The 14,121-nt window shown below is 38.8% G+C and overlaps 1 protein-coding gene across 1 annotated transcript in view; it reads left to right on the top strand.

The window, feature by feature from the left end:
- The window catches only part of Ccdc178 (coiled-coil domain containing 178), a 323,923-nt gene that overhangs the window by 122,793 nt on the left and 187,009 nt on the right, over positions 1-14,121 (top strand). The gene's annotated exons all lie outside the window — the stretch shown is intronic.

Below are 14,121 nucleotides of genomic sequence, written 5' to 3'. Positions count from 1 at the left end.
CAAAATATATTCCTGCATCTGAATTTTATTAACCAAACTATATAAAGTTAAACATATTAATTTTTATATAGACTCTAAAACACATGTGTTAATTCACTGATTCCTATCCCATTTTACAATTTACAATAGTTTTTGTTATATATAATTGCAGTGAGCAAGTAAAAGTTTAAAAATATATTTGAAATTAAAATTTTTAGTTACACAATGAGACAGTTCTTCTGAAAACAAAAATTCCATTTATTAAAACTAATTTTTGCCAAAGTATTTAAAATATGTGTAATATTGTATCATAATGTACTTTTATCAGTTATTATAATCCTACTATTTTCATAATTGTATAGTCTATTATTATATATACACATATTTCAAATTCCTTTTGTTCTTACATGAGGCAAAACTGACTTTAATAGATTTTCTAAAAAGTGGCACTAAAGTACCTCACAGGAGTATTTGTAGTGGTTTTGATTTATTCATGATTAAATAATTATTATGTTAATAATAGTTTTATAAATAGTGGTGATAAGTAACAGTCTTTTACTTAAATATGGCTTGGCTATTACATAGAAAAGATTTTTTTTTCCTTCCTTAAAAAATTGAAAATAGTTGGCGCCATCTAGTGGCAATAAACGATGCCTCCTCCTTTGTGGAGGGATTCTGAGAACTTCGGTGGCTAAGTCTCAGGCCTGTGACCCATAAGGACACTGAAGCTGTAACTAAAAAGAAGCAACTCTCACTACAAGACTTTGTTATTTCCTGACACAAGCACCATTTCTTGCCTCCTGTGTTACTGCAACTGTAGAACACTTCTCTTAGCTTGATCTGCATTTCAGCATTTCAGTGGAACAATAACTAGTGAAATGCAAAAAAAAAAAAAAAAAAAAGGTCAGCAGAAAAGAGATGAAAACTCCTGACCTAACCAGTCCCTAGCTTACAAAATGCAAAAGAGATTTGCATTTTTTTTTCACCAAAAATCCTTCCGCCCTACATCCCCTTTAGGAGCATGGCATGGCTCCAGTGTTTTGCTTCATGCTGGTCTCCATCTTAACCCTTTGATAGACTCACAGGTACTAGTTCGTAGTCAATGGGACTCCTGTGATCACAACGCTTTTTAGATGGAGGCAGCTATCTTTCTTTTTCCCGTGTCTTGACAGCTCAGAGCTCAAGGAGGAAGACAATAAAAACTTGGGGAATGAATGAATGAGTAGAGATGTACAGACATGCATGGGTGGATGAGTGTGCCTGCCTTGATAAGTTTGCTGGCCACACACAGGCATGATACTAGCTAGAAGCAGGAGTGCTCTCCAGATTGTTTTCATACTGCACCAATCTGATGGTCCAGATACTTCAGAGAACACTCATGCGGTTTTCCAGTCCCATTCTTTCCTCCTCCTGCTCCTCCTCTTCCCCCATTCCTGTTCCTTTCTGTCCTTCATCATATATGAATATTTGCCACCCTCTTTATCCCCTATAGTAAAACAATTAAATCTTCTACTGCTTTCTAACCTTGAAGGATTCTTTGACATCCCTCAAGAATGCTTACCAAGAACCTGACTGTATGAAGGTGTACTTATCCTAATGATTTGCCATATGTGACCCAAAGCACAGAGTTCGTCTGTGTGATGGAGACATTTAAGATTCACTGGTTACTAAGTCTCTTCATTGAGGATGCTCTTTATCTTTGATTGACATTAGGTTTGGGACAGTGAAGAGTGAGGTAATACAACATGATTTATTTTCTCCTAGAGAGCATGATATCATTCCTCTTTAGAAACTAAGTCCATAAATATCTAGATAAGGCACTCCATGATAGAAAATATTGTATGAAAGCTAAAGTTGGTGTTATTGACCTGCACTGACCCCTTTGAGCAGAAGAATTGATCACAATTATAGATCACCTGTGGATATTGTTTAAAAAATATTGATCAAATATGCAAAAAATAAAAAGGCACCATAGAGTTAAAAATGTAAGCACCTAGTAACAGGGCTAGAGGCTGCACTCTGCTGTCTTCTCTTGGCAGCCCAGACTTTCTCCATGGGTTTTGTTTTTATTGTTGTTGTTTGTTTGTTGTTTCCTGCATTCATGCTCTGCTCTTTATCATTTATGTTGTGAGGGAGTAGCAATTAACTACCCTAGAAGGAAAATTCCAGACTGAGTTCATACACAGATTGCAAGTTTTCCCCTTTCCTTGTTAACATTGCTTCCTATTTGCTTGTGTAGGGAGATACTTTTCTGCTGGTTAAAAGAGTCCAACATTTGTTTAGTCAATCATGCCTTGACTTTTTCCCATGGAGAATATTTGACTTCTAACAAAACAGTGCCCACCCCCACCTCCTTCAACATCCAGGCACATAAATAACAAAACTCAGACAACTCTAACCTAGGCTCCAGCTTCAAAGCTTGTTTCAATATGTGATTAGTTCTCTTATTGACCACTCATCATTTCTCTGTTTACCCATAACCATTTCATAAGTAGTACTGTGTTGACAACACTCAATGCTGAGTAATGAAATCATATGGACTAAAGACCTTGCATCTGCAGGAAGATGAACTATGCAACAGTATACAAAACTCAAATCACAAATGGTAAATTGTGACCCTTACCCAGTGTCCACAAGTACTGATGGTTATTAGTAGGAAGAAACCAACCACCCAGTTTGTGTTCTCAATAATGGAAAATTGGCGAGTGATAAACTCAGGGAGAAGAGGAACTGACCAATGAATTTTCCTGGTATGCATAATTTTCCTTACTGATGACATTTCTGATTCAGAAACCATTTTAAAATTGCATGAGAGTTCTTAGCATGAGGAGCATGTTTCACATAATTAATGTTTCCTTTACAAGTGTTTCGGATATGATTCAGCATCAGTTAGCCACATAACATACGAACTTGGGACATCACTTCTTACAATCTGCAGCTGATTGAGAAAAGCACATTTTATTTTGAAGACGTTGACGAGTGCTAATTTTGCATCAAAGAACACAGTGTTTTTACCCACACCTCATGCTGAAGTGATTGTAAACACTTAGAAATCAGGAGAAGGGCACTACATGGAGTAGTGGGTTCTTAAATATAAATCAAAAAGATTATGAAGACTTACTAAAGAAAAAGAGCTTTCCGTTATTTTTTCATCTCTCTTCTAGGTCCCAGAATCACTGCTAATGCAATGTTAAACTCCATACATGAAATCCGAATAGAATTTAATTTACACAGAAAATCAGCCAGCATTTTTAGCTTTTTTTTCCCACAGCAGCTTAGAGGTCTCCCTTACTGTCTTTGGCTGTAATCCTTTTTGACATTTCAATGTATAGTTTTCAATGTAATTAGAGTATTTATGAGCATAGTTTACATGTTATGTTTTTGCAGTTGCTTTTCATTCTCCAGTACATTGCCATTTTTTCAGTGTCTCACCCACTGTAGACTATCAGTAAAAATATATAATTATTAAATTTTTTATTAACATATATTAATTATGCATTATGATAGACTTCATTATGACATTTTCATGCATGTACATAATGTGTTTTGATAGTCTCCACACCTCATTAGCCCTGTAAAAGCCAAACATAGTGGTACACATCTGTAACCCCAGAGCTGGGGCAGATCCCTGGAACTCGATGGGCAGGGAGCCCAGCTGCATCAGTAATTTCTAGGCTCTGCTAGAGAACCTGTCTCAAAGAACAAGATGGACAGCAATTGAAGATAACACCCAACATTGACCTCTGGCCTCCACACATACATGCACCCATATGTACACACTAAAGGAACACAAACACCACATACAAGTACACAAGGACCTGATTTTTTTATGCTACTGTGACAAGATGAATATTTCTGTGTTTTCCATGATGTAAGAGGGATTGACTCCTACAGATTATATGCATACATTGGAGAGGAATGATGGATGTTAGAAGATGAAGCAGCAATAAAGACTTTCATAGTGACACCAAGACCTTTGAATGATTGGGGCCCAGATTTCTGTTGTTGTTCCCATAGACAGAATATGGATGATTCTGCTGCTGATATTGAGAAGCATTGTCCAGATGTGAACATGGGGGTTCTAATGCTGATAACCTGATACTTCATGGTATGGTTATCTAGAAACAGGGTGTATGGGTTAAAGAATATGTATGAAGCTGGCTGTAACAGAATCTTGAAACACTGGGAGGAGGTACTTGGGACTTAGCAGCAAATTGAAACTAAGAGTCTAGAATTCAGGGAGCAAGAGTTTGAGTGTGGATGCCCTTACAGAAACTCTGAGGGCAAATGCTGCATGAGAGGCTTCAAGAAGATTCAGCTACAGGAAAAATATACCACAGCAGAAGCCGAGCTCGAGATGGAGAGGAGCGCAAGGACAGAAGCCGCAGGTCCCAAGACTGGGGTCAGCAAGCGAGGTGGAGCCACTCCAGAAGACAGTGAAGTGGGAAAGTGACCATGGTATGAATGGCTAATGGCTTGTGGAATTGGAGCTAACGTGATTTGAGTAAGTCCATAAACGTCAAGATTAAAATGTTGAATAGGTCATCCAGTTTGATATTGATGTAAAATGGAATGATGGAGCAATGAGGTATAGGCAGAGAGACAAGGCCAAGTCCTTCAGCCAGACTCCTTCCTAGGCATGAAAATGACCAGAAGTCCATTAAACCATTGCCTTTTGGCTGACTGGCTGTGTATTGTGTTCTCTAATCACATTAAACTAAAAAAAAAAAAATAAGGAATATCCTCTCACATATGTAAGGAATTGTGGTTTGGAAGCAATAATGAAAAGCCAGGATGGTACTTAAAAAAAAAAAAAGCTAGATTTTCTAGACTATGGGGGCTGTGAGAAGAAAATCTTCACTCCAGCTCTGATTTAGTTAATGCAGACAGTATTTTGCAGCAAGGATGAAGCACAGATGTGTATCTAAACTGCTTTGCCAGGGAGTGGGACATTCAGAGTTCACTTGGAAAAGGTATAGACTAAGAAAATTGTTTAATTAATAAGTAGGAATTTGGTTCTTATTACATGCAGTATGCAATTCTTTCTCCCCTTTATAGCAAATTTATTCTTTTCTCATACAGTATATTCTGACTAAAGTTTCCCCTCAGTTCCTTCCCACATCCCCTCCCATCAGGATCAATTCCCCTCTCTGTCGCTCATTAGAGAACAGGCTTCTAAGATATAACAATAAAACACAACAAAGTAAAATATAGTAAGATAAAACAAAAACCATCAGATGAAGTTGACCAAGGCAAACCAACAAAAGGAAAAGAGCCCAAGAGCAGGCACAAGAATCAGAAACTTACTTGTTCATATACTCAGTAGTCCCATAAAAAAAAGTACTAACCTAAAATCTATAGTATATACACAAAGAAATAAGTGCAGACCTTGTAGGCTCTGTTTTTACCCTATGTTTACTGCTTCAGTCTCTGTGAATTCCTATGAGCTTTGCTTAGTTGATTTAGAGGCCCGGCTTCTTCTGGTCTCCTCCATTCCATCTGGCTCTTAAACTCTTTCTGCATCATCTTCCATGGGGTTCCCTAAGAGACTTGTTGGAGACATCCCATTTAAAGCTGTATGTTCCAATGTTTCTCTTTGTCTCTCTGTCTGTCTGTCTCTCTTGTAATGTCTGACTATAAGTCTCTGTATTTGTTACCATCTGCTGCAGAAGGAATTTTATCTGATGCTGGCTTAATAAGGCAATGATCTATGAGTATAGCAGAATATTAAGATTCATTTTATTACTATATTTTCAAGACCAATTGTATTTGGTTTTACTCTAGAACTCTGGGCTATCTAGTCTTTGATTCTTCATCACTCAAGCAGTATCAAGAATGTGCTCCATCTCATAGAGTGTAATTGTTAATTCTTAATAAAGATCATTGGCATAGATCACAGGTCCCTCGTTCTAAGAAGTAGGAACAACTTCACTGGAAGACTCTGAAGCATCATTTTCATATGCTGTTTCTAAAAATTCAAAGAAAAGAAGGAAGGGTATGTGCAGGCAGAACACTGCATACATAATAAATAAATACATCTTTAAAACACATATATATGCAGAGAACTCCATTCACTACCACCAAGATCTGCACCTGCAGCAGCTCCACCTGTGTCCAGCGTCCAGGCACCAAAAGCTCCCTTGCATCTCAATCCTGGGTCTTCAGTGTCTTTTCTCAGCCCTGTCTTGTAGGCGTGACCATTACCAAAGCCTCAATGGGGGTTGGAACTTCCAGGCCAAGGCTGTAATGGCTACCCTCTACAGAAGGAAGTATATGTACATACATCTTCAAGTGATTGTAGATGTACCCAGTAGTAGATTACTTGCCTAGCATGTACTAGGCTATGACTTTTATCTTCAGTGCATTCACATGTACACACACACACACACACACACACACACACACACACACACAGACAGAGAGAGAGAGAGAGAGAGAGAGAGAGAGAGAGAGAGAGAGAAGAAAACATACTTACCTCTTATCAAAAATGTTTAAAGAAATTGGGCCTCCGAGTCTTGCTATGGCATTGTCTAAACTATACTACTAATCATTCATTGTAGCATTACATATTATGTATATGTGTGTGTGTGTGTTTATGTAGCATTTAATATGCATATATATGTGACTTAGTGTAATCAAGAGCAACACATAAATGAGCAGTGGCAAGTAGCATATCTCACTATTTTCCTTTTTTGATTATTGATATAATTGGGAGGACCTCTCAGTATCCCATTATCCTGACCACTTACCTTTACATGACATCCTTACCTTCAGGAAGCTCACCTCAGCTTACTTTAAGAAAAAAAATCAGTGTTGCAGAAATGCGACATCTTTAGGATTGCAGTGATCATAGGGACAGATCTAACTGAAGCAATTGAGCAAGCAGGGACCCGTTTTCAGTAGCCAGAGATTTCAAGTATCAGCTACTTCCTATCCCTAAGTCAAAGCACTGTACGTTTCTTGTGAGAATTAAGAGTTTTTAAAGATCTGTCCATGACGCTCTGACAAAGCAGTGTTTGTTCACTGTTCTGGGAGTGTATGTGTGTGAGGTGGGTTTGTCAACATTACCTAATCGCTCTTCCACTGTCTGGTTTATTTGCTTGCAGAAAATACACATACCTGACCTCCTGAGGGAACCGCACATCTCAAGTTTGGGTGCCATGACAATCATAACAGTTTGAAAGAAAATGAAATAGGCTATAAAGAGGAAGGAAATGAAATATATAAACTGTTGTATTGTGTAAGTTCATTTTCAGTACAATATAAAATAATGAAAATGCTTTTCGATAACCTTTGTTGATTTTTATAATGTGAGACACACTTTATGAAAGAGACAATGAAGGTGCTAAACAAAAACAAAAAAACAGTGAAAAGTATTTTTAGCTTTTGACTCCATTTCTGCATTCTTGCCCATGAGTTTTCATTAGAGTTGCATTCTGAGACAGAACAGCTTCAAGACAAAAGATTCTTCACTCTTCCTACCTTTTAAAAATTTAAACAGCATTTTTTTTTATCTCAAGGGTAAGGGTCATTTCCTTCATGAGCCAATTTAGTAAGGTAGGCAGCAAATATGGCATTTTTCTAATTTTACAGTTATGTTTTGAGAACTTAAACTGAATGACATTGAAAAAGGCTTTCCCATCACTGCTCAGTTTTTTAAAATACATGTAAGGGATTGTAATGGTCACTTCTCTCCTTCCCCATCACACAAACATCCTAAAAACGTTCACTAAATCGTTAAGACCTAGGGTATCATTACTGGGGATCATGGGTGCCCAGGTGGCCTTCTTCACCAAGGGGAATTAAAGCTCCATAAAACTAAACACACATGAGTAACTGGCCTTCTGAAGTTCAAAGGTCAGCAGAACACAGACAGCATATCTATCTTTGTGACACTCATTCACTGGAAACTAAGGTTCTGTTCACAGAGAACCCCTTGCTCAAGTACGAAGAGTGATACCAACTCTCAATTTCAGTTGGCATCTGGCTCAAGATTACAACCATCACCTATAAGATAGGAGGGTACAGTCAGGAATAATAGGATCAAATAAAATAGAAACTTAAATGCTCCTCTAAAAAATACACATTGTGCACCAAACCTCTGACATCTGCTCTATGGTCACCACACTTGGAATAAGCAGAATTTAAATGATTCACCCAGAGGACACAGTCTCTATGAGACTAGAATGTCCTCACTGCAGACATCAGCTGACCCCAAGTTTGGGGATTTCCCACAACCACTCTTAAGCTTGAAGATTTGCTGGAAATCTCGTTGAATTCAGAATATTGCATTTATAGTTGTAGTCTCATCATATAGAAAAGATACAATTAAATTAAGCAAGTAAAACAAAATGGTCCAGAGTCCTGGAGAGATCTGGATGCACAGCCATATCCCTCCTCTTCAGGTCATGGATGATGTTATTATCTCTTCTCTAACCTGAGACAGTACAATACACGTAGAGGAGTGCCAACCAAGGAAGCTTCTTTGTCTAGAATTTAACTGGAGCTCAGTTACATATTGCCCAGTTGGTAGTCCTTTAATCTACAGTCAATTGTGGGTATTCCTAAACAAGTTTGAAGTAATTCAGTGTGGGCCAAAGTCTCCATCATCAGTCATAATTTTGGGCCATGCAATGCCCACAGCCCCCTTACAAGTAATCATATTCTAGGGACTTAAAGATGCCTCCCAATTTAAAAGGGGGAAGGCCAGGCCTCTTTTCAGACAGGTTAGTTCTATATTATGTATTTAATTACTAAAGGAGCCAAGCTATGCTTGACATTCTAGAACATGAATCTGTGCCCAGATCTAACCCCTTAGTAGGGCAAAGAGAAATATGTAAAATTATACACACCTTACATTTCTTGTAGAAGAATGAAAAATAAAGTGTGGAGGCCAGACATTTAAGACTCTAAAGTCAACACAAAACAAACTTGATTCTCTTTAAGAAGACACAAAGTTGGGGGTGGGGGTAAGGAGAGGATAGATCTAGGAGGAGCTAGGGGGATGGATGTGATCAAAACACACTGTACAAAATTCTTTAAGGACCACGGAAAAAAAATATACATTGCATAATGTATTACCATAAGGCTCTGTTGTATCCCTGACTATTTTGTATGTGTGTTTGTGAGTGAATGTTCATGTGTATGCAGGTGCATATATCTGTGATATGTATATGCATGCTTGTGTGTTTGCATGTGGCTGTCAGAGGCAGTATTATGGGTTGTTCCTCAGGTAGCAGCCACCTTTTGCTTTTGAGACAAGGTCGATCAATTGCAGAGAACTTGTCAAGTAGGCTAAGCTCCCTGCCTAGCAAAGTTCAGGGCTCCTCTTTTCTACATCTCTCCATTGCTAGGACTGCAAACATGTAACATGAAGCATGGCTTTTTCACATGGGCTCTGGGGATTAACTCGGGTTCTTCCTGCAAGATGAGCACTTGACTGGTTGAGCCATCTCCCCATCCTGATACCTAAATATTGATTGAAAACAATTTTGAGTTATGTTCCCATGTCTGTGAAAAAGATGCATGGAAAAACTAACCATGGTTCTGGGTGACAAAATAGAAAAAGTATTTTTCCCTAAACTATGGAACATGGAAGGAAAAATCTTCACTGAACTGTTGGATAAAGCCAAGTCATTTCATCTTTCATTTTCTGAAGTGCTGGAAACGGAGCCCAGGGCCTTCTACACAATAGACAAATCCTTTGCCAGTGAACTCCGTGCTCAGTCCTCCCAAGGTGCTTTTCTGGAGACTTTCATGATCTTCAAGTATCCCCTTATGCCTCACAGCAGGAGGATCAAATGCTACTCCAGCTTTAAATCTGTTTCACCTCCTCCTTTATTTCTTTTCTCCAGCTCCCTTCTTCTGCTCCTTCTAGGGACTTATAGTATCCCAAAATCAATCCCTGCAATGAAATGCCCAGGGCTAAATACATTACAAGGAGAAACAGCATTACTTACCACACAATTTGGAGAGGCTGAAAATCCAAGATAAGGTGATCCCGTGGGTTTTGTGTTTGGTGGCAGACCCTTGACTAGCTCTCAACAAAGCAGACTGTGGTGTGACAGAAGCAATATAAAATAGAGAGGATGCTTGGCAAGCAGGCTTGCTCGTTCATAAGCACTTGGTGCCACATGAACTGTGGTCCTTGAGTAACTGCAGTCCTGTAGAATAGAAATGTCTTCAATAACCCTGTTTCCCTATACCCAACTGACGTCTTTAGGCTCTACTACACCAAGAAAGTTGGAGGCCAAATTTATGATCTATGAATGGTTAGGAGACACACTGAAACTGTGTCCAAATGTCATGGGTCTGGTGTGATCATATTGGGTTTACTTAGAAAATCCAGGGGAGTCTCCCTGCTTCAGGAACATTTATTAATACCCCAGGTTCATTTGTAACATCCCTTTTCAGTAGATTAGTGTTGAATAACTAAGGGGAGGATACTCTGGAGGATAGACAATATCTTAAAAACTTTTCATAATAAATATTAATTCAGAGCTATATGTAGATCACTGATTTACAGGTTTTTCCATGTCATTGGGAGATATTTCATTTCAAAGCCTTATTCTAGGAGTAATATTGTGGACATCTCCTCTTAGCTCACAAATGATCAGCCCAGGCTCATAAGTAGATCTTGTACCACAAAGCCACTGTGGAATTCTAATTTCCATGACTTTGGCTGCCTTCTACCCCAGATCCTCTAACATTTTAGCTTCTTTGGTTATGGACAATCTTTGCATTCTGGCTTTAGCAGACTACCAAACAGACGAGTTTATGAATCTACTCAAATAATCACATTGAATTCAGTGCCACTGAGACAGTTCAGAGGGACCAACTCCCTCCATGTCACTGGCACAGGGGTTGCACACAGCTAAGCTGAGGTGGCAGAGGGAAGGGAAAGCAAGCCAGCACGCCTGCCTGCCCATCAGGCTGCCTTTCCTCAGGCTGTCTGCAATTGCCCTCCAAAAGCAGGAGCTGGGACGTCGCTCCAACCTTTCCATTCTTACACCAGTTTATATTGTGGCTGCTTGTCACCTGAAGTGACCGGGGAGGTGTGTCCTTGGAATCCCTTTTCCAATTTAATACAATTGAAAACAACACAGTCCAGTAGCAGGATCTGATCTCAGTCTCTGAGCAATCTACTTCCCTTATAGACTGCTTAGATTCACTTTCCCTTCTGAAAATAAGCTGTAAGGAAAGTAACAAGCCCAATACCCCAAGGTGGAATTAAGCAAGGAAACTCGGGAAGGTGGGGTTTTCTGCTGAGGAAGCGATGAGCAGATCTGTAGACTTCAACATCCTTTGTGTCTTCATTTCCATTCTAGTTTAGGCAGATGCAGTGTGCCATCACTTAGAAATCACCCATGGTCGTGTTTGGGTCACTAAATGTGAGAAAATATTTTCTTTGATTGCCAATCTGCACATTGCTTGATACATCTGCAGGGCAAACAGAAGTGGCCTGAGACTGTCTGTCATCGTATACAACAGCTGTTAGAACAGTGTGTTGCTATTAAAGATTAAAACACTCAGTGCAAAAACATATATCCACCCTCTACTTTGTCTGGAGAAACTCATTGGAATTGAAAATCAGTTTAAATCCCTAGTGAAAAGACAAAGCAATATGAAATTCTAAACATTCTAAATGGTAAATGCCAAGTCTCAATGTCTGCATGTGAAAGTGAGTACTAAGCATTTTGAAGCAAGCTTCATTGCTTACAACAGAGGGTTTAGCCTGAACATTTCATGGTGTTTGGCATATCCTAGTGAATGAGTAAGTTCTTGTCAGAGACACAATTAGGTAGACGGAGGACAGTATCATTAAAGAAGGTCAAAGATGAATTATATAAACCAAGAGAAATTTGTTGGACTGAGTGGTGGTGACAGTGGTGATGATTGTGGTCTTTCGTTTTATTTTTTCCCTTTCCAACTATACCTGCTTCCTCTCTAGAAGGGCCTTTCTGGTGATGCACAAGAGCAGAGAACTAAAGGTAGAAACTGCTGACCCACACATACTTTAATATGCTGATATCTATGTAAGATCTACCCTAACATTCACACCTAAGTACCTTTACCTTCTCTGTCTTCAAGCATTCTCAAGATTTCTTTAAATTAAATGATTACCAATTCAGAACACCCCTTCTTGCTAAATTTTCTTTGTCAGAAATTTTATATTCTTTCATATTTCTCTTCTCTCATTGCCTGTTGGAATAGCCTTCCACTTTGGGTTTGACTATTATTTTCAAACATTTTTCCAATTTCTAAAAGGAATGATTTTATTTTCAAAAACCATGTTTTAATGCTATAGCTAGCAAAAAGAGACACTAGAGGACATAATTCAATCTGGGACTTAAGATCCAAGCCACTCTTCTCCCCTATATGTGCAAGTTTACAAACATTTAAAGCAACATCCATAATGCACTCCTATCTGGTTTCCCCCATTATCTCTTTTCTGCATTCTCCATTTGTCTTGGAAGCTTGCAAACTTAGCTCCTCTTTAAAGCAAGGTTTTCCCTGTCGTACTGCTTTCTCTGAGAATGTTGAGAGTGTCTCTGCCTGCTCATCATCTCAAGTTTCCCTCTATAATTCCCAATTCCCCCCAGTGACTGATGGAGGAGGAACCCATGCCTCCTACCACCTGGTGTTATGATTTCTTCAGTGCCCGATTCTGTTGTGGAAATATGTAGAAAGTTGCATGTCCTTCACGTGCTCCTCAGATTTGTGGCAACCTTTCCAATGTTTGCTTTTGTGATTCTGGGAGAAAAGAGTATGTCCAGACCCTTACCTGGGTCTTTCTTTGAACAGCAGTAGAGCACGTTACAATTCTTTTTGAGAGCCAGTAACTTTACACTGACTGCACCTCGTTAAGTGACTGAGTAGGTTAGTAAACAAATCTAATAGGAGCTTTGTTCCTTGAAGCCCTGGGCCTGTTGCATTGTTGTTTTAATTTGTAATATTTGATGCTAATAATGCTACATGTTTTCCCAACATTTTTCTTTCCTACAGATTACATTCTTAATTGTATTCACTCTACAGCTAGTGGAAGACTAGTGCAAACTACTGGTTGATAAGGATCTTATAGGATTCAAAGTCTGCAAAGCCCCCAAATGTAGATGAGTATTTAAATAAGGACACAATCATGCTGTTGATTGTAACAAGTTTCAACTTAAGACTCCAGCTTCTTCATTTTGTGATTCCTGCATGCTAATTACTGACAGTTACATGTCTGTGTGGTCATGTGTGTATTCAGTATTTTATCGATTCTCCTGTTTTGTCTTTACTGTTTACATTAAACTGTTGATTTCCTTGGTTATTCCTTCAATCTGAAACATTTAGTCTAAGGTTTTGGTTCCTTGTAAGTAGCCCCACCCTTGTTTATGTCTTGAAAATTCTTGCTCTGGAAAACACTGCAGTATATGTCAGACAGCAGTGGTGTTTCACACTTGTTCATGCTGCTCTTTGAAGACTCGTACCCTACAGCATCATCTACTATGCATGCAGAAGAGCAACTCTGGCTGTGCTTTGTGCTCAGGCTCATGTCCTGTTATTTGTGATAGAATCAAACAAAAATATAATGCACACCTCCAAAAAACTAAACACATTCTTTTCCTTCTTATTAAAGTCTAAATCTGTAAAACATCTGAAATTGATTTAAAAAAACCAACCAACCAAACAAACAAACACCGAGCCCGATCCGTCCTAATTCAAGCTGTAAGATCTATAGGTGCAGTGATTCTAGATTAGAAGAAGAATGGAGAAGAGACAGATAAGTTAAAATAAACGTAATCACTTAGATAAAAAAAAGTTAAATAACACACATTAATTCCTCCCATGATGGTTTTTGCATCAGAAATTCATAACAAGTACTGTTGCTGTCTAAAGGGTACCTGAGCACGCCGTGAACATTCTATAGATCAGAGCTCAATGAAGTAAGAGTGAGTAATAGCCACCGACTGGAGAAACTTGTGGAATAAATCTATTTAATTGCATCTTCAGGATGAGCTTTGCTTCTGGGTGGGGGAGCAGAGCTGAGTGCCCCATCACAGACCCAATCTCACCAGTGTCAGTGAGCTGTGTGAGTTGTCTCTATGGGTTGTAAATTGGATCCCCTCAGTGACCAGTTAATGTTTTCTGTATTTACGG

The sequence above is a fragment of the Onychomys torridus genome, chromosome 13 (assembly GCF_903995425.1).
Source record: "Onychomys torridus chromosome 13, mOncTor1.1, whole genome shotgun sequence".
NCBI lineage: Eukaryota > Metazoa > Chordata > Mammalia > Rodentia > Cricetidae > Onychomys > Onychomys torridus.
Note: the sequence above shows the minus strand (reverse complement) of the source record. Positions and strands in the feature narration are given on the sequence as shown.